General features: G+C 34.6%; 1 pseudogene; it reads right to left on the bottom strand.

Annotated features, from left to right (window-relative positions):
* Nucleotides 1-15,050: 15,050 nt before the first annotated feature.
* Nucleotides 15,051-16,028, bottom strand: LOC149533906 (adenosylhomocysteinase 2 pseudogene; annotated as a pseudogene).
* Between the last annotated feature and the right edge of the window lie 7,301 nt (nucleotides 16,029-23,329).

The raw sequence follows: 23,329 nt of genomic DNA, 5'->3' as shown, positions 1-23,329 counted from the left end.
CATCCATTCCATTCATATGCCATTACAATTCAAGAGCAATTACATGTAATTCCACTTTCCATGCCATGACACACTACATCTCATTCTCCACATGTGATTACATGTAATTTCACCCTCCATCCACATTTATATGCAATCTCATCCTTTTTTCTCATTTACATGTATTTCCATCCTCTAAACCCAATTAAATATTTGTATCAAGCCAAGATTACATATAAATTAAACTTGTGATTGCATATTGGGAACCCAATTTCAGTAAAGTTCCCTCTTTTAAACACCAAAGTCACCATTTGCGCACATCCATATGCATCCTAATTTGAATTTTCATCCATGCCAACAAAAAACCATCATTTTCCACATGAAATCCATATTTTCAAGTTTGACTTGGGCCCTTTCCATCCAAATATGTGTACTTTCTGGTTCATTTCTAGCCATCATACATCTTTCATAACTATATTTAATCCTTACTTCAAACACTCATCCCTCATGGATTCATCATTGTAATTCAATTCTCAAAGATTTTATGGACCCAATCCCATTGAAACTTTCATGTTGCAGCGTACTCTTCAAGATATGTCAGAACTTCTTCAAAGAGAAAATGATATCCCATCAAGAAGATGTCTTTCAAATTCAAAGAAATGATAATTCATTTGGTCTCCATTTTGCCAATGATTGTTAAAGAACCTAAGTTTATGTAGGAATGCACCAAGCACTTTACTTCAATAAAAAAAAAATTTAAAAATTTTGGTAGCAAGTTGTTCTAAGTTTACATCCAGACATCATCAAGAAGGTCTTTAAAGTGTCAGAGACTCCAGTTTGTGTTGATCTACAAAGAAGAATTCCTGATAACTTGAGTGAGAAAAACTTGATCCCATCAAGTTTTCAAATGAAAATGAAAAATTCATCAAAGAGATTCAAAGGCTATCAAAATACATAGAACCATGGTTATCAAGATGAATGCGGCGGCACAAAATACAAGAACTATTGATCCAGTGATTATCTAGGATTGCATCACCAAGTCAAGGGCCCTAAACAATAATCCCTAGGATTGTTTAAATTCTCTTTTGTCTTTCTTCTTCTTCTTTCATGTTTGTATATTGGAGAGGATGTATTACATGAAAATGTGTAATTACATGTAATATGATTTGAATGTGTAGTGACATGTAATCCATTAATTTCTCTTGTTAGTTAGACTAAGTCAAAGTTGGTTGAGTTGCTCCCACTTTTTCCTCCACTTTTCTCTCAACTCCTTTGCCTATATAAAGGATTGACCCCTCATTGTAAAAACCTATATTTTTTTGTATGCAAGAAAGCTCTACCAAACTTCTGCAAGCATAACTTTGATTGTGTACTACCAATTTGGGAGAAAAAGAAATTAAAAAAGCAACAAGATTCAAAGTTTTCACTACAATAAATTGTGATAGAGAAAATTAGAATTTTTTATTGCAATTTGTGTGAAGTATCTTTGATTTATGTTATTATTGTGTGTTAAATAAGAGAGCATAGTGAGCTAAGAAACAATTAGAGTAGAAGCTTTGATTGTAGCTTCTATTATGATCTTAAATTCATTAAAAAAATAGTTAAAATTCCCTACTTATGGAAGTCTATGTACCCTAATGATAGATTTTATTCTTGTAGAATAGGTTAAAAAGGGACTTAGAGCCAAACTGGTACACATTCAGCTAACCTTTGAGATAGTGTTGGTTTAAAAATATCATTGTTTACAACTTTATGATTAAAGTGTAGCTTGAGGTTTCATCTTTCCCATTACTTGCTCTGTAGGAAAAAACAGTGGATTCTTTCCTAAAAGCTAAGAGGAAAGAATATTGGTAACACCCCTTACAAAATATTTCAACTTCTTTCTTACCTTAAGTTGATCAAAGGAATAGTGAGGAGGGGGAGCCTTCCCTTTAAGGTAGGAGAGACTTTGTGTCACACATTGTGGCTGGTCATCCTATTTTGTGACTGGATTTAACCCAAAACTATCAATTGCAAAATATCCTCCAAACATTCTTAATATGTATGTGCATATTGCTTCCACGTTGTTATCTTATGTTGTGTAGACCTTTTTTTTTTTTTAAATAGTAATTTTTTTTTAACATAGTAGGTTAATTTATTTCGATTTCCTAAGTGGGCCATTAGAGACCTTGTCAATGATATAAGGCATTTGGCTTATTTTTTGTTTATGTTTTTCCTTCAAAGGACATTCTATGTTGTTTCCTTAGCAATTATCCCTTCAAATATATGATGGGAAGATATTTTTATATTTGTGTCCTTACATGGGATGGTTTCCTTCGCAATCATCTCCCATCCATGTTATAATTGGTTAACTAAGATAATAGTTTTCCTCCCATCTTCAAATCTAGATTATTATTGTTAATAATCTTAGCATCATTTTGTGATTCTGATTGGTTTATCTATTTTTTACATCCCTCTTCAAAATATGACATCAATTATTGGTTAAGAATACTTGACAGCTATAATAGTTATTGTTATCTATATCAATGAGTTTGATTAGATCTAATAATTATTTATCATTGATAATTTTATTAACTTATTGTCATATACTTATCAATTAGATTATCCCTTGATTTAATTTTCTCTTGTTCCCCATTGATATTATTTAATAAAATTTGATGACTATCACTCTTCATATCTAATTGATGTCCCTATATTGTTGTGCTTGAACTTATTCAAAACTATATCACAATCATAGCTTCACTAAAATTTTAGCATCCCACCATTACTCTTGCTCGATAATTGATACCTGCTAATTTATATGTGCATTAAAGTGATATATTTATGTATATTAAAATAATATTTATAGATAATATTATGGATTATGGAATCTCTATTAATCTAGGTTCAAAGCCTTCCTCTAGCCCATTTCTCCATTGTATACATGCTCTTTGCTTTTATAAGAATAGCACTTGGACCCCTCAAGACCTTTGTTCCAAACCAACAACAAGTCTATGCACTTTGGAGGACCTACAAGTTCAACTTTTCCACAATCATCAAGATCGTCAAACATTCAATCTAGAGATTTCAGCTTTGCCTTTGGAATTAATACATAAAATTGGTCTTTCATTTTTTAAACCTCAGCAGAAATATTGGCAATGTCACCCTTGGATGACATTCTCTAGCTATAAACCACATCTGGGTCATTTTTGGCTCAGCCCATTTCTGTATGATTCATACTTTGAACTAATGTCGGCATTTGTAGTCCATAGATTTAGCCTAGAGAAAGATGCTTTCTTCTATTTGGTCTACTATTATAGGACCAAAATAACACATTTTTCCTAGTGTCCTATTTTCTAAAGCCTTTCTCTATTGGTAGTGGGTTAACATCCCTAATAGATTTGTGACATGGTTTCATAGCCTCGAGTGTCTTTTATAAGTATAGTGGTTGTATCAAGGATTAACAGGTCAATCTTTTGGTCTAATGATAGCCCTAATAATTAACAAGTGGTATTAGAGTTTGGTCATAGATTTTAAAATCCTTGTAGGTCAAGGAGTGGAATGTTGGGAGGGGGATTGTTGGCAATGGTTCAACATCCCCCATTGGGTTCGTGGCATGGTTTAATAACCTCCTATTTCTTCTATAAGTCTAGTGGTTTTATTGAGCATTGACAACTCAATCTTTTGGTGTAATGGCAACCCAAGCTATTACTAGTCTCTAGAATTTTGGAGTACAAGGTCCCTGTTGACCTTTTTATGGTCAGTTTAGACCTTTCCTTCATATTTTATAGTTTCATAAAAGATCTTGATTGTCATTCTAGGTGACTCCTAGATTTCCCTCTCATTTTCTTGGGATCTAACATACTTTCCTAGTGGAAATCTTATTTTCTATTTCAAAGAATAGAAAATTTGCACATGTTTGTAGTGATACCTGTATTTCTATTTCTTCTAAAGCATTTATTTGCAATAATGTGATGTTGCATATCCAAGTTCACATAGAGAATTGGGCCACTTGCATGAGCTTTTGTGGCAATGGGGCAATGCCACTTATATGGTTGTCAAAGTTCTGCTAAATGGTTGTCTTTGTGGTTGTTCAACATCTCATAGCCATTGTTGTGATTGTAGCTCCTCTTCCATACATTCACACATGTCACATTCACATGTTCCTATGATCTTTCTAATGATTTTCAAGGTTTCCTACGTAAGTGATTGAAATTTTCATCACCTGGTGGTCTCCTTCTTTGGGTGGTGCTCCCTTTGATTCTATAGGCAAGCCCATCTTGAGTGTGATTCTGGTTGACCTTCCTCATCAAAATTGCTTCCCCAACTTTCCCTATCTATTTCTCTAGTTAGGAAGGATAAGGAAGAGGAAGAAAATACAACCAATAGTTGATCTATTTGAGACTGCAATTCTAACCATGTTTATGTGTTGAAGCCATCTAACACATTTGGGGAGTAATCTTATATCATCCTTTCATTTCCTTTTTAAAATTGTGTTCTAATATTTTTCAGTATTTTTTTATGCATATTTCATCAAGAAAATACAACATTAATTAAGGTAACTAGCAAGTGCATACATAAACTTTATACAAATGATATATTCCTATGTTTAGATTAACTTGTTAATAATTTAAACAATTGTTTTCAGTTTTTCAAGTGGTTTAACCTTTGGTCACACTTCTTGGTATGGTGGATTGAAAGGGCTTGCCAGTGGGTTTCTTCAAGAGGTCATGGATAGGGCCAAATAGGTCATATTGCATTATTATGGAGAAATTGGAAGGTAAAAAATGCATTTGGTGTGTGATTAACCATAGATGGAAAAATCAACTATAGGCAATACATGTCTTCACCTACTATCTATCTCAAAATTCTCTTCACTAATTCATTTAAGGTTAATGAGGAGGTCATAGTAGGTGTTATTACATACATTGATAAGATTGTGTCATATCATGACCTGAGAGACAACATTCTTGATGAGTTGGGAATTGATGAACATTTGGTCTACCTATTCAAGGCCTGCAATGGTGTGTAGTGTTCATAAGAAGAAAAGACAATCAGTAGTTTGAAAATATAATTCAATACTACAAGAAAAAAACAAAAAACATGTTTCTTATATTCTTTTACTTGATTGTTACATATTTAAATATTTTTTTTTGTAGAATTATGATATGATGCTAGCACTAAAATTCCTTTGTATCTTGTCCCAATCATGTAGTGCTTTTGGGTGTGAAACCAATTGAAGCTTATTATAATACATCCACTCAAAGGATAGAAATAAATAGAATCAACAGCACCTCAATGATCTTGCCTTTGTTTGGCACAAACATTTGTTTTTTAAGTAGAAAGGTACAAGGTATTCTATGTGAATCTATTGGCTTGATCATTGATCCTTCTCACAAATAAATTGTTAATCAATAAAATGATACTGATAAAAGAAGAAAAAACAGAAAAAATGGATGCCATAGACGATAAACAAATCACATTAATTAGTTCATCATTCTAATATTTTAGAACCTTGTAATTGAAGGCATAAAAATTGAAGTTACATTACAGAGAAAGATGATTATGTAGAACCTTGTAATTCATGGCCTAAAAATTAAGCTACAGTAGGAGGGAAGCTGAAATTAAGTTGCATTATGGGGCAAAGCCAATGTAGATTGTATTAGGTTATTTTTCTTCTCCTGACATTTTGTAATATAAAACATTTATAAGCTTATGATGTTATATATTTGAAATTTTAAACTGAGAGTATGAAATATGTTATTTCAAATATTGGAAGTTTGAAGATCAAATGACATGTAATGTTTGAATTGTAACAAATTGATAGTCAAAGACTTCTATGTTCTCTAAATGCATCAATCTCTTTTATTTTCTTGTTTTGCCCAGTTCTATCTCCAAGTCAAAAAATTTGGCTGCCAATTTGAGTCCAAGTCAGGGACATCAAACATTGATGTTGATTGCCATACCATAATAGACGACATGATATAAGAAATGTATATTTGTAGACAAATCTGTATCATACAGGACCGATTTAAACTGGATTTATACTAAATGGGTCATATGTGGAGCGGTAAAATAGTTGTGATGTTTGTAGATCTGTCAAGGTAGCTCACAAATTCTTGTATCAAGTGCTTGAACTATATCAAACCTCACACACTGAATCTAACAAATTCATGAGATTTTATGCCGTTTGCATCTTCTTCCGATTCTTCTACAACATTGAGAACAGGAAGAATTTGCACAGTCCCTGGCAGCCAGATCATGACAACCAGAAAAGGAGCAAGTCACTGATTGTGCAGGTTTATTCTTAGTAACACACAATTTAGGCACACCAGCAGGAAATTCTTGTCGCCCAAATACATGTGGCCCAATTGATACTAACTTGTGGTCGGGGCATCACTCCAGATATACGTGTCCATTCTGCCCTTGGATTCCCATAGTGAAATGCTGGAACAAAGTCCTCCCTTCTAACTAGAATTTGTGACGTCCCAACTGATGATAAGTTTGTGTAGGGATCATCTGTTAGTCTTCTGATGTTTGAATCAAATGGATAGGACAATGTTGAATGAAATTTGTCTATAGACTGTTCCTCTCGATTCGCTGGATGGCGATTTGCAATCTGATTTCTAAAGGCAATATGCACTTGTTGTTTATGGAAACCGTTTCCATATAAATGATTATATCCATGACTAAAACTCGGTGTAACAAAGTTATTCCTTCTAGCATTGATATTTTGAGATTGATGGTTGACAGATACATGTGCTTCTGATACTGCTACATTAGTCACAGGTGCAGCAAGAAAGTTTGGACATTCATTGCTTTCCTCAGGACCCTTCTTGTTTAATGGTCCTTGTGTATTGGAACATAGTATTAATGCTTATGTTTTCTTCATAATTACCACTAGACGAAGAGAATAAATGGAAACTGAATTATTAAGACTTTGAATATGCCTTATAGACACCTGTCGATATGTTCGCATACGGTAAAAGTTGCGCCCCTTGATAAGCAGTGGATAAAGTGGGGGCAAAGGCTTCATACCTGTGCTCCATAGGCTTTCAACCTTTTCGATAGAGAATCATGCATGATTCAGCATCTGATATATCATAGCAAACAACTAATACTGTTTATATAAAATATAGAGAATCTGCTTACAGTAAAAGTATGCTGCTGCTTGGTTGCACCATAGTTTTCCTGCACAACTTTTCTCGCTACAGTAAGTCTACAAGATCATATCCGCTCCAGAAAACACAAGGTACTATGGTTAAAACCGAGAGTGCACACAAGAAATCATGTTATTAAAATGGTGACAGTTACTACAGTAGGGAGAAATACTAAAAATAGTCCGCAGTGATAAGCAAGCAAAATAGAAATACTCTCTCAGTATCTTGATAGAAAGTTTTAAAAAGATAGCATATGTCTCGTCATTCACAGACTCAGTTTCTCCAGACTAGATGAAGGAACTCTTAAATTAGATGCACTATTTAAAGTAGTATTGGGAACCCCTGCCCACGGCTGAAAAAGTTCAGAGAGATTCCAATTAGGATGCAGTGAATTAATTTACAGGCTTGAGATGCATAAAATGCAGTTGTCATAATTTAATGGACGTAACACTTGAAATACATTACGAAATATCGTCTTTAATTATGCCCAGTGCCCAGTTTTTGTTGAAATATTAAATGCAAATAACCATTTGCCCGTGGAGCTAAATGCCCACTTTTTGTTGAAATATTAAATGTAAATAATCATTTGTCCCTAGAGCTAAATGTCCACCTACCACCCTGACCATGTCAGAAATATTAATGCTCGATAGGTGAGTTTCAAATTTGAAAGAGAGGGGGAAAACATTTTGAAAGCAGACAAAAGGAATGTTTATTGATTCATTTGATATGTTCAGCAGATCAGAGAGTTGAAAGAATTGCAGAGTAGAGAAGTGGAAGTGCACAGAGCCGTGAAGAAAATTGATCAGTAGATTTAATTATGAGAGTTCACAAGATAGAAAGAAGTTTGTTCTCGTGTCTATAGTTGCACGTGTTTCCTCTTGTCATTCTATAAGTTCGTTATTTATTTGATTCATCCTGTGAAGTAGTGATTGCTCTAGGCATTGTTGTATGAAGCCATGGCTACAAGTTTATGGTTTTTTTTTTTATAGGTTTTATAAGTTTGAAGTTTTTCAAATATTTTCTAGTTGAAGCTGAATGGTCCCCGATTTTGTAATAGTTTTATCATGTTTAAATAGAAAGCAAGTAAGCAAGAAGGCATACTAAAATCTATTGTTTTTATTTTATTTATCTTTGCATCTGAGAAGTTTATTACTGAAAGCTTCATACTTCTGCTCTCTGGTTTTAATGGTGGAGAAATCTAGGTTATAAGTTCAGTTTATAGCCCACTCAATTTGGTCTTTACCAATTTTTTTTTAATTTGCTTTCACCAAGTTCTCTCTACAGTTATTACCGAGCTCACTCGGCATCCTCTTCTATCGAGCACCACTTTGTATTGGCTACTGATCTCATTGGCATTGCTTGCTGCTAAGCTTACTTAGCATATAATTGTGCTGAGTTGTCCTTTGTTTGCCAAGTTCACTCGGATTCCTCTTGTACTGAGCTTACTCGGCACCCTCCTGCCACTGAGCATTCATTGGTGCTGAGTAAAATTGCCACACAATAATAATTGTTGTCGAGTGAAATTTTTTAGGGTTGTGATTTTTATTTTTCATATGGTATCAGCTTTAAGACCCCACATCCATAGTGAGTTATGGCATTTTTTTGGGATAGTTGACATGGCAAGAGATGTAGGAAAGATATGGTAGCAGCCATCATCCTTTAATAACAAAATTATGATACATGGGCAAAGAAAATCAAAACCTTAATGGTTACAAATGACTTGTGGGAGTTTGTGATTAATGGATTCAATGATGTGATAGACCCAACACAGTATGTTACCCTTACCAACAATCAAAAGACTCAATTGAAGGAGTCAAGGAGAAAGGATGCAAAGGCATCATGTCTGATTGAGGCACCAATGACGGAGATAGCCTTCCCTAAGATTTCAGTAGCAAATTATGCAAAGGAAGCATAGGACATCATTGAGATAAACTTCAAGGGAATTGATGAGGTCATAGTAGTGAAACAATAGATGATCAGAAGAGAGTTTGAGAACCTTCAAATGAGGAAAAATGAACCTATTGTAGTGTTTAGCTCATGAGTCTCCACTTTGATAAACCAACTCAAATCAAATGGAGAAGACTATGATGAGCAAAGGATTGTCGAGAAGATACTGAAGAGTTTTTCTTAAAAATGTCACAACCTTGTGATGACCATAGAGAAAGCAAAGGACCTCACCATATTGATGGTGGATGAGTTGATGGGAACTCTTCAAACCCATGAGCATTGGATAAACATGTTGGCAACTAGTACTACTTCTCAAGAGTAATCTTTCAAGGCTCAAGAGAATTCAAGAGGTAGGGGGAGAGGTAGAAATGGCTTCGGTAGAGGCTCAAGAAGTAGAGGTTGTGGAAGGAATGCTAGTATAGAAAGCTTAGGAAGAGCAAGCAACTAAGAGGGAACAAGAACCTCTCAAAACAACTCTAGATTAGGTAAGAAAAATTACAATTCAAGTAAGAGTAATGCTGAATGCTATTACTATCAGAAGTATGGGGATTATGTAGGTGAATACAGAAAGAAATAGGGTGATTAATCAAAGCAAAATGCTAATGTGGCTGATGTCAACATGAGAAATACAAAAAATCCCATAGCCTTCATCATGTGTAACATTGATGAAGAAGGAAGCCCTGATGTATGGTACTTGGCCAACGGTTGCATCAACCACATGAGTGGTGATGAAAGTTTATTCTCTTTCATTGATAATACTTTTAGGTCTAAAATTAAGATGAAAAATAATGGAACTATTCCGATAGTGGGCAAAGGATCTATCATGGTCCACACCAAGCAAGGTGAGAAGAAGGATATACATAATGTGTATTTTGCCCTTGGTATAAAGCACAACTTGATGAGTTTTGGAAAACTCATTCAAAATGGATAGAAGGTGCTGATGGAAAATGGAAAGTGTGTCATTCATGAGAAGGATGAGAGTAATAGATTAATTGTAGCAGTCCAAATGAAAAACAACTAGATGTTCTGATTGAGAATAGAGACATGTTTTTCTTCTCAAGTCAATGTTACACCTCCCAAGCATGCATGTGTAGAAGTACACTAGCAATAAGCTCCTAGTAGCATGATTCCAAGCTTTATCATCTTAGGTATGGACATCTTGGCTTTGCTAGTTTAAATTTTTTGTCCAAGAAAAGAATGGTAGATGGTTTGCCAACCATTGTAAATTCATATGACAAGTGTGAGACTTGCATATTGGGTAAGCAACATAAGCTTCCCTTTAATTCTAAAATTTTTAGAAGGGCTAAAGCACCATTAGAATTGGTGCATTCTAATTTGGTAGGCCCTATGCAAACTAATTTTATTGGGGGGAGTACTTATTTTATGACATTCATAGATGATTTCAATCATAGGACATGGGTGTATTTTTTAAAGAAAAAATCTAAAGCATTTGACAAAATTTTAGAGTTCAAAGCCCTAGTTGAAAAATAATGTGGACACTATTTTAAGGTCCTTAGATCAAATAGAGGAGGGGAGTATACCTCTAATATCTTTGTAAATTTTTGTAGGAAAAATGGCATAAAGAAAGAGCTTACATCTACTAATACTCTGCAGCAAAATGGAGTGACTGAGAGAAAGAGTATGACTAGTGTTGAAATGGAAAGAAATATGATGAAAGAAAAAGGGCTCCCAACAAAATTAGTTCGTGATGAGATTTCTCTTGAGGCTTGGTCAAGGGGTAAATGAATAGTTCAACACTTTAGAGTGTTTAGATGTGTAGCATATGCACATGTGCCTAAGGAACAAAGGAAAAAGTTAGATGAAAAAGGTGTGAAGTGCATCTTCATAGGGTACAACTTAGAATCAAAGGCCTATAGGCTATATGATCAAATTGACAAGAAGATCAGCATTTCAAGAGATGTGGAGTTTCTTGAAAATCGGTCATGGGATGCCTTAGTAGATGAATCTTCAAGCACTTCAAGAAAAGTTCTTACCATTAAAGAAGAAGAAGATAACATTGATGATCAACAAGAAGATGGAGTAACAAATATAGATTGTAGAAAAAGGAAAAAAGGAAAGTAGCCCTTAACATGTTGAGCAATAGCTCCTAGCACTTCAAGACAACCCTGAACTAGTATGAAAAATAGTAGTAGTAGTAATACTAATAATTCAGATCCCACTCTCACCTCCCTATTGCCAAGAAAGACTAAGAGTCTAAGGGAGACATATCAGGATGAAAGGTATGAGAAAGATTATCATGAGAGTGTAAATTTTTCATTATTTTCTCATAGTGATCAAATTTATTTTGAGGAAGCTGTAAAAGAAGAGAAATAGTGTAATGTCATGGATGAGAAAATAAATGCTATTGAAATAAATAAGACATAGGAGTTAACTACATCGCCTCCCAAGAAACAAGTAATTGGAGTGAAATGGGTTTATAAGACCAAGTGCATTGTTGAAAGAAAAATAGATAGGTATAAGGCATGTTTAATGGTTAAGGGGTAAAAACAACAATATAGTAGAGATTATGATGAGACATATGCCCCAATTGCAAGAATGGAAACTATGCGCGCTATCATAGAAATTGTAGCCTAGCACAAATGGAATGTATATCAAATGGATGTGAAGTCTGCCTTCTTGAATGGTGTATTGAAAGAAGAGCTTTATGTGGAGCAACCGCCTAGTTCTGAAGTTGCAGGTGAAGAACACAAAGTGTATAAATTGAAAAGAGCTCTTTATGGGATCAAGAAAGCTCCAAGGGCATGGTACAATAGGATTGACTCATATTTGATGAGCAATGGCTTTGGCAAAAGCAATGGTGAGCCCACTCTTTACATCAAGACAACAAATGGTAATGTGTTGATTGTTGTCTTATATGTAGATGATTTAATTTTTACTAAAAATAATAATTTCCTAATTTGTGAGTTCGAAGAGGCTATGAAAAATGAATTTGAAATGATAGACTTAGGTCTCTTGAAGTACATTCTAAGAATAGAAGTAAAACAAATGCATGATAGCATCTTCATCTCTCAAGAAAAATATGCAAGGTAGATCTTGGAGAGGTTCAAAATGCAAAATAATAAGGTAGCTCCAACACCAATAGTAGTAGGCCTAAAGTTGAACAAGGAAGATTGCAACAAAAGTATGAATCCAACACTATACAAGTGTATGGTTGGAATTATTGGTGTTTGAAAATATTACAGGTTTTCAATTATCCCACTGAGAAAGTGACAAATCTAGCGGTAGCTAACTCCCATTTTCAACATGCCCATTCAGAAACCAAGCCAACTATAAGGCATGACCCTTTCCCTTCTTCAGGCTCTGCAAAACCTAGGTAGGTAGACCTGTAGATTCTTTATGTGGTACCACTTATCAAAGCATGCACTAAATCTATTATGAAGCAGATAAAACCCTTATTTCTCCTATTAACTCATGTAATAACACATATTTATAGTAGCAAAATGCAGATCTAGGAATCACATAAGCTGAGTGAGGGTTCAACTTTTATAGCTCTTCAACATGAAGGGAAAAGATTGATTTATATTGAGAAAAGATAGCATGCCCAATAGGCAGCAAAAACTTAATGATCCTACAAATGACCAGTGCCTTATCCATTAGGGCAATCCTATACTCTAGAATTATGCATCCTTGAACATCAATCAACATATGGCATATGTTGAGACATTCATGTTCGTTCTATTCACCTTATGAATTAAACAACAATAACCAATATAATCCCATACTTTCACACATCCTTCTTAATGAATTTGCAACCTAGTCTGAAACCGCAAGCAATTATATGACTCCTTGAGTCAAAGGCAAGAAAACTTCAAACATACAACCGGACAATTGCAAATAGGTTCAAGCTCTTTGTACTTGAACATATAAAATTACAAATTCAACAAGAAAGGAGATAGAATTATAATGAAATTCAAAACCTTCTGGACATTGTATTTATCTCCTTGAAATAAGTACATTAGGAATGCATAAAACAAGATACAAGATCACACTACTGTATCAGAACTATCTATGAAATCCATATGTTGTTCATACATGATGTGCTAGGTGTGTGGCTTTCACAGCCTGAGCAGAGCTCCAAGAACTGGAAATAGAAAACCAACCAACAACAAAAAAAGAGAAAGAAATGAAAGATATAGTAAAGAAAGAATTCCCAGATTCATTATATAGCTGACATGTGTCCCTTTAGAATTTCTTCCCTTGGCAACTGAACAACCTCTTTCTTCCATCTCCCTCTGATCTAATTTTTGCTTTGTCATTACTATAACTCATTTGAGAAATATCTCGATTGAAATGATGAAACCTTTGAGTCATCAAAACATTTGATTGCCACATGAAAATACTAGTGAAATTTTAGTTTTTACTGAGTGAATGTGACCCGAACTGTATTTTCAATGTCTCTTTAACCCATTCAAGTCATTACTTTGTTAAAAATCAGTTATAAGCTTTCATAACTGAAAGTGGTTGCAGAAAAAGAACCTGATAGAAAACCTCATGTTGCTTGAACAAATGAATTCCTATGCAAAAAATAGCCTCAGAATCAGAAAGTTTGTCTTCTCACGATTCTAGCAGTATATGATAAGGCATACTTTGCATACCAGGAGCCCCTTGAAAGTCGATTCAAAAATGACTTCTCTGCTAGAAATATCAGGTCTGCACATTTGGATTTTAAATTTTTTGAGAATTTTTAAAATTTTCTAAAGCCGAAGCTTTAGAATAAAATCCCCTTTTGGAACTTAAAACTATGACGTGCAACTAAATTTGAAAAAATGATTAAAATATTTCTTTTTTAACTCTTCACATTTTTCCTCTATCCTTCCACTCTGTGGTCAACCCTTTGTTTGACTAGTGCCACATGGCACTCCATGATTGGTTGACCTCTCAAATGCAATACCACATCATCATTGGGCAGGCCCGTGCCACATGGCAAAAATCTACATTCTTGCATTTTTTAACGACCACACATCTTCTTTTTGCAGGGAAGCGCAAGCCATCGGATCGTGACATGTGTCATGATCTGGTCACATCCCGCTTGAACCTGCCTTGCAATGCCATCTCATCATCTGTGGGACCTTCTTCCACGTGGTAGAAATTTGCTTCCCCACATTACTTAATAGGCAAGCAACTTAATATTGTGATTTTGCACTCGTTGTCCATCTCTGCCATGTGTCAACATCTCGGCCCTCGTCACCACATCATGATCCCTGTGCGTTCGGTCAAATTGTTTCTTTGCATATGCTGACATCACCTCCATAGCTAGCTGGGACCTGGGCACTCAAGCCTTGCCTTCAAAAGACTCATACTTCAATTCACATAACATGGAGTGTTGCATTGTATTTAAAAAATTAAAGATCTCACTTCCCAAGCAATGTGGGACTATAGGGAATTCATTATTCCCTATGTCTATTAGTTGGGACTCCTTCAACCGTGGCAGATTCTTCTATATGAAGGCACTAGAACTGATACTCCTTGTCTACTACACCAAACAAAAATTATGCATGGGTTTGGTTCTTTATACGTCGGGTCCTTCTCGTTTGACCAGTGGCTGCTCTTTCATTTGCGTTGTCTCTTTTTTTCTTTAGCATTGACTTTGGATCTTTTGTGGGTTTCATCTATATTTAGGTGTGGATGATATAGTGGAGATTTCTACTGTGAACATGCCGCCTTGGCTACTCAGGCACTACATTTTCTTTGCCTACATTTCATGGCATGTTCTTTTTATGTACTTGCAGTTTCATCATTTAAGAGATGCCTTCCTTTTCATGTAGGATTTGCCCTTCTACTTTCCAACTGGTTTGTGGCTTTATCTTTTATTTTGACTCACAACTCAACGTCATTCAGAGGAAGTACTCTAATCACTCACTATGGAAAAATAATGAAGATGCCAAAACTATTTTATGCTCCAATTGATATAATAAAAACACCTCTTCACAAAAAAGCCATGAGATAATCATGCTTAGCTCAGTATCAGTAGTGGACATGCTTGTAAGGTCCCTCAACAGGAACATTAATGTAAGAATCTTGATCGGCAGAAAGCTTTGTAAGTCTAGCACCCAACTTGGGCAAATGTAGTGCAACTACCTTCTCATCCAGATGCTTGGGCAACACGTATACCTTCTTCTCATACTTGCCTTCTTTCCTTTCATTGCAAAGCTTCAGCTAAGCAATTACTTGGTTTGTGAATGAGCAAGACATGACAAAACTTGGGTGTCTAGTGGCACAATCCAAGTTCATGAGATGATCCTCTGAAAGGATAATGATACCGCTGTTTGTTTCAGGGAACACCCATCGGTCTATCTGAGGCTTGATTGTTATCTTCTTAACACCAGGGAAGGTTTCAAGACCATGCATCTCAATCTTGTTGTCAAAATGACTAATTTTGCAAACAATGGCATTTTTCTTTATCTTCCTCATGTCATCCACCATAATAATATCCTTGTTTCCTATTGTTGTAACAAAGATATTTGCAGTGCTCATCACATCCTCTAGAGCGAGAACAGGGATACCTTCCATTAGGGCTTGTAGAGCACAAATTGGGTCAATTTCTATGACAATGACTCTAGCTCCGGCAGCCTTCATGGCTGTAACAAAACCATTTCCAACATCTCCATATCGACACACAATAGCAACCTTGCTAGGAATCATCACATTAGTCTGATAGCATTTAGTCGGGCCTTGAAACGGGTCCGGCTAAACTTTTTTTCATTTTCAAACAATGGATACTCAAAATTAATCCATTGACCATCTAATACTAATTAGATTCAAGTTCGACCACTAAAAACCACTTTTAAAACTCATTTTTCAATGTACAGTCAACTGTCAAATATGCGTTAGGAGGTCCATTGACTGGCTTTGAAAACTAACTAGATCAACTGATCATGCCTTGAAGTTGAATACATTGAGTCTTTGCTCCGCACTCTTGTAACCTTTTGAACCTCGTCTCATGATGAATTTCTAGTCAAATGATATTCTCCATTAAAGTTTCCTTCTTAGAATTACCTGCAAATAAACACATTACAAAGTAGTAAACTAGGTTTAAGATCAGCTTCAAAAACTGAGCAAATGAGCACATGGAAGGACAAAAACTAGGGCATTGGTTCTTTTTCATGAGGACATCATGAATCTGTGATTTGGGCTCATGATAAATAATAGGACGCAAATGGCGATCAGTCAAAGTAGGCTACTCAGAAAATGTATACTGGAAACACTGACAGAAAGCTTTTTTTGCGAATGGAATTGACCTGGAAAAGTGTGCAGACGGATTCGTCAAGACCTAAAAACTAGCATACTTAAAGTATTTTCGAAGGAGAACACAGTGGTATAGTCCATTCAATCTCACCAATCACAGATTAGGAGTTATAATGTCACGAACATGGGTACTGAACTATCCTCAAATACAGACACCAGTAAAAGATACAAATTGCATTTAGAATTGCATTTGAAAATTGATCAAACAGATTCGTCAAGACTTGAAAATTGAAATTTAACAAGTGTCTGACATATACAATGGAACACACAAATAATTTCAACATTTTGGTCAACTGGTCAAAATTAATAGCACGTCAAATAGGGCCTCCCAGTATTCAGAATTAATTGCAAAAGCATGAAAATAGTAAACTACCAACTTTGAGGTATTCAAAACCTAGTCAAACAAACTCGAAACGACTCAAAATCTGAAACATAGATTCTTGAGTATGGACACTAGATATTCCCAAAGAGGAAAATTATGAAACATTTCTAGGTACAGGATATTCAAATGCAAACAAGGCCTCCTGTCGCTTTTTGACACTTAGGTGAAAATACAGATTTGACATTTGCTTCAAAACAAGACTTCGCCAAATGACTCAAGATGTCAATTTAACTTCATGGAATAGGTAGACGCACTAAATGGAAGGTATTAGAAACATTAAACACCATTTATGCATTAACTCAACAGTGGGGTACAAACTGACAGCCATGTACAAAGTCAATTTTGAGCGCCAACAAGAATTTTGATGTATTTGACTGCAACTTGGCTAGACATAATGTATGTAGTAAGTTTGATTTCTAGATTTATGGAAACACCAAAGGACTCTCATTGGCAAGTGAGAAAGAGGATCCTAAAGTATGTGAATGGTACAAAGAGATTTGAAATTTTTTATACTATAGAAAATGAATTCAAGTTGGTTGGTTACACAGATAGTGACTAGGCTAAAAATTCAAATGATAGAAAGAGCACTTCTAGATACATATTCCATATGGGATCGGTTGCAATTTCATGGGCATCCAAGAAGAAACTTGTTGTTGCTCAATCTATAGTAGAGGTTGAATACATAGTAGCAAATGTAGCAGCATGTCAAGCTATTTGGTTAAGAAGGATCTTGATAGATTTGAATGAAAGGCAAGACGATGGAACCACATTTTATTGTCACAACATCTCCTCAATTACACTATCCAAGAATCTAGTCTTCCATGGTAGAAGCAAGCACATAGAGATCAGATATCACTTCATCAGAGAGTTGGTGGAGAATAGAGATGTCAAAATAGAATTTTACAAATTTGAGTAGCAGCTACCAGACAGTTTTACTAAACCATTATGCATTGGAAATTTTGTACACCTGAGAGACTATCTTGGTGTAGTTGATTTGGATATAGAGCAATACTTATTTTTGTTTGGCTCGGGAGAAAGGGGGAGTGTTGAAATATTAAATGCAAATAATCATTTTCCCTTGGAGCCAAACACCCACCTACCACCCTAACTGCATCAAAAATATTAATGCTCGGTAGGTGAGTTTCAAATTTGGAAAAGAGGGGGAAAAATTTTTGAAGGGAGACAAAATGAATGTTTATTGATTCATTCAATATGTTTAGCAGATTAGAGAGTTGGAAGAATTATAGTGCATAGAGTTGTGAAGGAAATCGATCAACAGATCTAGTTGTTAGAATTCAGAAGCCAAAAAGAAGGTTGTTCTCATGTCTACAATTGCACATGTTTCCTCTTGTCATTCTATAAGTTTGTTATTTATTGGATGTGTCCTATGAAGTTGTGATTGCTCTAGGCATTATTGTATGCAACCATTAGAGCTGCAAGTTTAATGTTTTTTTTAGGTTTTACCAGTTTGAAGTTTTTTAGGGTTTTCTAGTCGAAGACAAATTCTCCTAGATTTTATAATAGTTTTATCATGTTTAAATAGAAAGTAAGCAAGAAAAAAGGCATACTAAAATCTATTGTTCTTCTTCTATTTATCTTTGCATTTGAGAAGTTTATTATTGAAAGCTTTATAGTTTTAATGGTGGAAAAATCTAGGTTGTAAGTTTTGTATACAACACACTAAGTTTGGGCTTTGCCAAGTTTTTGTATTTTCTTTCAATCAGTTCTCTCTGCAGTTATTACTGAGCTCACTCGGCATCCTCTTCTACCAAGTATCACTTTGTAATGGCTATCGAGCTCACTTAGCATTGCTCGCTACCGAGCTCACTTGGCATATACTTGTGTTGAGTTGCCTTTGTTTTCCAAGTTCACTCAGCTTCCTCTTGTACTGAGCTTACTTGGCACCCTCCTGCCACTCGACATCCATTGGTGCTAAATAAAAATGATACTCAACAATAGTGGTAGTTGAGTGAAATTATTTAGGGTTGTGATTTTTATTTTTCACATTTTTTTTGTCAGCTTAAAACTATCCTTTTGTTTATATGCTCAACTTTTATAGCGAACTCCTCCAATCTCAATCACTTAGTAGTAAGATTAATCAATTTAGTGGCAGCTTCTTTTGATGGCTACAATGTGATTCATTTGCAAAGTAGCATGTATGCCCATACATTATAAAATAAGGCCAATAGATAGATATTAGAAAATTGATAATGGTAGAGTATGATCAAAGCACTATGATACGCTTGAAAAAACCAAGATGAGATGGACAAACTCCTCTTCGAAGCTGCAAAGCTAGAGCATGATGGAATGAAGGTGAGGTAGAGTCAACGAATAAAAAAGGTGATAGAGATGCAATGTGAAAGAGAGCCAAAGAGTTGTGTAGAATGTTCAAGATGGTGAAGATTGTTTGAAGGTCAAGAAGAATCATGGAGTGTCTAGAAGACCAAATGAAGAAAATTTGAGATGTTTTAAGCAAGTTCAAGGATTGCGCACATGGTGGGTCCTGAGAAGAGGCATTATGTTGCAGAAATAGTAATTGTTGTTAAGGAAAAAGGATTTGTGGTAGAGTTTTAACCTTCAATTCTATTGTCTACTTTACTATGAAAGTGGATGCTTACAAAATTTTCTCTTCAACAATAGTAGCAGAGATATAAGATGATTTATGAATTCTTCAATTCGGTCAACTACAAAAATGTATGTTCAATTCTTTATATGTATTCTGATATTTTCCATGAGTCTGAATCTTCAATCAAATAACACTGACTACTATTATGTATTGTAGGTGAATATGTATTTGTAGATCAAAGGTATTCACATATGGTATCGATGTGTTTCCAAGAGATCTTTTTAAGTCAACATATAAACATTAAGGAATGGGCATGTCTTATATAGAGACATGAATCTACGTGCCTATAGGGTCATGCCTATACATGAGACAACCCTTCATCAACTTAATTAACAAACCATAACACTTAATTGCATATGGGAGGAACCTGATCTCCTATGATGATTCCTTATGGTAAATGCTTGATCACAATCATTTCAACTATTCATGAATCTCGACCATGAATGCATAGTCCACAATAGTGTTGTAGAATTGTGTATGACTGTAATATTAATCATATTATGATCAGTATAATCCATGTCTTATATAGCCTATGACATGACCACAATATGATTTGATTAAACTATATCATAATAATTAGATCATAATAATTTACACACACACACACACACACACACACACACATATTTGTGTGCATAAATGTGTGTGTGTGTGTGTGTGTGTGTGTGTGTGTGTGTGTGTGTGTGTGTGTGTTCAACTTGTTTGAGCAATAATCAAATATTAAGTAGCTAACTTGTTAGGTGAATATTTTGCAATTGATAGTTTTGCGTAAAATCTAGTCGCAAAATAGGATGACTAGCCACAACATCTGAGATAAAGTCTCTCCTACCTTAAAAGGGAAAGCTCCTCTTCTCACCGTTCCTTGGATCAACTCATGGTATGCAAGAATTTGAGATATTTTTGGAAAAAGGTGTTACTAATATTCCTTCCTCTTATCTTTCAAGAAGGAATCCACTTACTCATGGAGTGAGCAATGGGTAGGGTTAGAGGTACATATTTGGTTCTAAGTCTATTCGTATTTCTATATGAAAAATCTTTACTAATAGGGCACAAGGACTTCAAAAAGTAAATATATTCTACTAATTTTTTGAATCAAGAAAGAGATATAAGCTATAGACAAAGCTTCTAGTCTATATATCTCTATAATTGCTCCTAGTCAAATCTTTGGCTCCAATTGCTTCTTATCTCATTTTATACTCAATTATCAAGAACACAAGATTACATGAACCAAAGATAACATATGCAAATCACAAAAAAAGCATTTAATTTGCATAAGTAACAATTGCACTCAATCAAAGTTCAGTTTCAATTGCTCCTTTATATTCACTTTTTTATCAAAATAGTGCTACATAATCAAAGATCTACTGACACACTTTCTTAAAAGCTCTCTTGTATATAATAAGAGATGATTTTATAATAAGAGGGCACTCCTTTATATAGGCAAAGGAGTTGAGAAAAGATGGGGGGAAAAGTTGAATCAATTCAACCAAATTTGATCAAGTCTAACTAAAAAAATTATTGGGTTACATGCAACTCACATTACATTTAAATGCATCTTTCTATGCAATACATTATTTTTGATAAATATAAAATAAAAATCTTAAAGATTGTTCTTTAGTTCCATGAATTTGATGATAGCATCATGCATTGTATGAAGATCATAAATCTCCATTATCTTTGATATTACCTTTATCCTTTATGCATCTGCATATGCTAATTGCACAACCTTAGAATTTGCTGCTAGAGAATCTTGAAAGTGTTTTGCCAAAGATTTATACTAAGAAAATTTCTTCATTGTGTGAGAACAAAAAATCTTCAAAATATAAATCAGTATTGGCCCTGATTGTATATTCTGAAGTCATACTTTCAACTGCAATCAGATTACAATGTTCATCAAGAATCTGACATCCCATTTTCTCTAAGTCACATGAGATCTCTATTTCTATTGCCTGGCAATCTCCAAAAGCTACCTACAACTTTGTTATCATCTTTTTCAATGTTTCCTTTTTATTGCCCATAATTTCTTGATATCTAAAAAACATTTCACAAGATGGAAGAATGTCACATGGAACCATTGCATCTCAATCAAATTTAGAAATCTCATCCCGGTCTTTGAGAATTCATTTCAAATCACCAACTTCATGAGTGAAAGACGAAATCAAATCTTGCTCCATTTCATCCATATCTTTGATGTGTCTAAGAATTTTAACCATATTTGTAATAGCTTGGACTTCTTTAAAAATGACTTATGCTATCCAAGAATTGGTAGCTTTCATTAGCTTTCTTTCCTTGGATGTTTGAGACATAACAACAACATTTTGAGAAGATTGTTGCCAAATAAATTCATTTAAATGTGAAACCTCATGATTGAGTTGATTTTTATTTTCCCATAATTCATGATTACTCTTTGATACATTGGCAATTGTATCTTGAACATCCTGCAAGCAACCAAGTCATGACTGCTTTATGGTCTCTACCTTGGTGAACTTATAACTAGAACAAGTAAACTCTTCAACAAGTTTGTCCACTAGTGGCTCAATGACCTCTATAAACATAGTTTTTTCATAATCGACGAAGATCCTTGAAACAATCTTATCTTTCAAAGGTTTTGAATTTTTTCCTTTACAAGAAGGTTATCAGGGAGTACAACCACTTTCCTTCTCTTCATTGTGATTCTTCTTAATCATGTAAGTAGACTAAATTTTTCATATGTGGAAATAGGTATAGTGGAGACCATTGGCATTGATCCTGATTGAATCTTGATTGTAACTAACCAAGATTTAGTTCACAAAACTAAATTCATAGGTTCATGATGAGAGGATTCCATCATGAATAACTCAAAACTTGTCAGAAAAATCAAGTTGAGAAACTTGACCTTCTATGAGAGTTAGAATATCTTTGAACACACTTCCCAATGTTCATATTGACCATTTGTTAAAATAGGAGCTATCAAAGATATAGAAAGAGCCAATGTATTGACTTCTAAAGTTGAGAATTAAGATGTGAAAGTAATGGAAAATGAATCCACATCATCATCCATCTCATCTAGAAAAGGTGGTTCTTGCATGGATGGTTCATGAGTTTGTCCAGATCTTGGGAGAGATATGATCATATCCCCTTCTTCTTCCTCATCTTCTTCATTTGATTCTTCCTTTAATTATTCCTTTGACTCTTATGACTTATGGACCTATTTATGGATCTTAGATGATTTAAGTCCCTTTCCACCCTTTAGCTTGAATTTAAGAGACTTCTTCACATCAAAAAAAGAAGCTGCATCTTTATCTATAATTTCCAACTATGACTTCCTTCGAAGAGGACCAAAACTTCCACAATCCAAACCCAGTTTTAGATTAACCATTTTTAGGCTTTTAATTTTCAGCCACTTTTTGGTGTTTTCTAAAATGGATTGGAATCTATCAAGGATAGATGTACCCTCCTTCTATTTCCATTGAATGGGAAAAGGGTATCTTTTATCAAAACTAGATTGATGATATTTTGGATCAAGAATAATGCCATCATTCTTGATTTGAAAGTCTGACTAGATCTTAGGCATGTCAAGATCAATGATCTACTACAAAGTTGATTGGTAGTGACTAGAATTCTGTTATTAATTTTCTTGCCTAATTTGTTGCTCCTGGGTTTTAGTTTGTTTTTATTGTGCAATTTAGTTTTTGCTGGTTTATTCTAGTGATTTTCCATAGGTGTTATTGCTCATGATCTTATCTTTGTGTCATTGGACTTGATGTTATTTTGGTTGTAAGGGTTCATCTTGTATCTTACTGTACTTAACTAGATCAGGACTTCATTGCATTTATTACTATGGTTAAAGGTTGTTAGCCATTTCATAAAGTTTGTTTGCACATCTATGTGGATCTACAAGCTTTTAAATATAACAATTGTATAATCCTATATCATTATGCATATGATAAGGTAAAATCTGCAATCTAACTATAGGCATTGAGGAAAATAAACTAAGGTTACATAAGATAT

Source organism: Cupressus sempervirens, chromosome 10 (genome assembly GCF_028749045.1).
Source record: "Cupressus sempervirens isolate cs-2001-9-10 chromosome 10, ASM2874904v1, whole genome shotgun sequence".
NCBI lineage: Eukaryota > Viridiplantae > Streptophyta > Pinopsida > Cupressales > Cupressaceae > Cupressus > Cupressus sempervirens.
The sequence above is the reverse complement of the archived record's forward strand: the minus strand, read 5'-3'. Positions and strand labels throughout refer to the sequence as shown.